The sequence below is a fragment of the Trachypithecus francoisi genome, unplaced genomic scaffold (assembly GCF_009764315.1).
Source record: "Trachypithecus francoisi isolate TF-2019V2 unplaced genomic scaffold, Tfra_2.0 Lachesis_group3, whole genome shotgun sequence".
Lineage (NCBI taxonomy): Eukaryota > Metazoa > Chordata > Mammalia > Primates > Cercopithecidae > Trachypithecus > Trachypithecus francoisi.
In genome coordinates this window covers 111897411-111899344 of record NW_022681468.1, presented here as the reverse complement: position 1 = coordinate 111899344, position 1934 = coordinate 111897411, and the positions used below count along the sequence as shown (strand labels likewise).

The following is a 1934-nucleotide window of genomic DNA, read 5'->3' as shown; positions in this document are numbered from 1 at the left end:
CTTCCTTCCTTCCTTCCTTTCTTTTTGCATAGCTAGCTGAGGTTTTCTTTTGGAAAAAAAAATCGAATTGGTTTGTAGCTGGAGACATCGCCAAGTGGGGGTACCCCAGCCAGTAAAGTCCCCCCTCCGCGGGTGGGCTTTAGCCTCCCCCACAGGCTCTGGGTCAGCCACAGGAGGGATAGGTTGGGCGGGGCTGCCATGGTCATTCACTTGGGCAGGATGTCAGAGGACTTGGACACCAGCTTCCCATCGCAGGTCTCCATCTTCTTCACAACCATGGCGCCGGTGGAGCTGGTGCGCCTGAAGGAGCTGGAGCCCCTACCAGAGCCAAAACTGGAGCCCAGGCCATAAGCTGAGGCTGGGGCTTGTGACGCCCTTGTAGCCCGAGCTCAGCCCATTGGCATAGCCACTGGTGGTCTTCGTATGGATACTCATGTTCTGCATCCCAGATGCCAGCCGGCTCTCCTCGCCCTCCAGCAGCTTCCTGTAAGTGGCGATCTCCATGTCCAGGGCCAGCTTGACGTTCATTAGCTCCTGGTACTCAGGCAGCTGCCGTGCTATGTCCTGCTTGGCCCACTGCAGGACAACCTCCAGCTCGGACAGCTTGGCATTGACGTCCTTAACGGCCAGCTCCCTGTGCTGCTCGGCATCTGCGATGGCGGCCTCCAGGGAAGCCCTCTGGCCTTTGAGGCCCTCAATCTCAGCCTGGAGCTGGCTGATGTTCTGGTTCATCTCCGAGATCTCAGTCTTTGTGTGCTGCAGGTCATCCCCACGCTTCCCAGCCAGCATCTGCAGCTCCTCATGCTTGATCTGGTGCATGCTGTCAACCTCAGCCCTGCTGCGGTTGGTGATCTCGTACTGTGCCTTGACCTCAGCTATGATGCTGTCCATGTCCAGGGAGCGGCTGTTGTCCATGGACAGCACCACAGACCTGTCCGAGATCTGGGACTGCAGCTCCCGGATCTCCTCTTCATACAGCTACCTGAAGAAGTTGATCTCATCAGTCAGTGCTTCCAGGCCAGACTCCAGCTCTACCTTGTTTATGTAAGCTTCAACCACATCCTTCTTGATGAGGACAAATTCATTCTCCATCTCTGTACACTTATTGATCTCACCCTCGTACTTGTTCTTGAAGTCCTCCACCAGCCCCTGATTGTTGCCAAACCCTGCCAACAGCTTCAGTGTCTCCTGGCCCAGAGTATCCAGCTGCTGCCAAAGGTTGTTGATGTAGCTCTCGAGCTTGTGGTCCACGTTGCTCTGAGCTGTATTGTGCTGCTGCAAGAGGCTCCCCTTGGTCTCCAGCATCTTGTTCTGCTGCTCCAGGAACTGTACCTTGTCGATGAAGGAGGCAAACATTTTGTTGAAGCTCTTGATCTGCTCCTTCTCCTGGGTGAACGTGGTCTGGATGTTGGGGTCTACCTCCAGGTTAAGGGGGCTCAGCAGGCTCTGGTTGACCGTGACAGCAGTAATGCCTCCCATACCACTGGCCCCGCCACAGCCTCCACCCAGGCCACCCTGGAAGCTGCTGCTGCCTACTCAGGAGAAGCTCGAGGAGCTGATGCGGGCACTGGGCCCACTCGTGTAGAAGCAGCTGCTGAAGGCCTGGGGGTCAGAGATGGATACCTTATAGGGCTTCTAGGTCACCCTGATGGACATGGTGGAGGCAGGCAGGCTGATCCAGGTGGGGATTCAAGAAGGAGCAGAGAAGCTGCTTCTAGGTCCCTTCTAGTAGTTTTTTAGTTTGGGGTCTTACATGTAAGTTTTTCATCAATTTGGATTTAATTTTTTAATGATGACAAATAAGGATCTAGTTTCATTTTTCTGCATATAGATATCCAGTTTTCCCCACACCCATTTATTAAAGAGACTGTCCTTTCCCCCAAAGGACATTATTGGCACCTTTGTGGAAAATCAGTTGACTATAAATACGTGGA

At 53.8% G+C, this 1934-nt stretch overlaps 1 pseudogene; it reads right to left on the bottom strand.

Moving 5' to 3' along the window:
- Positions 1–206: 206 nt before the first annotated feature.
- Positions 207–1662, bottom strand: LOC117071586 (annotated as a pseudogene).
- Between the last annotated feature and the right edge of the window lie 272 nt (positions 1663–1934).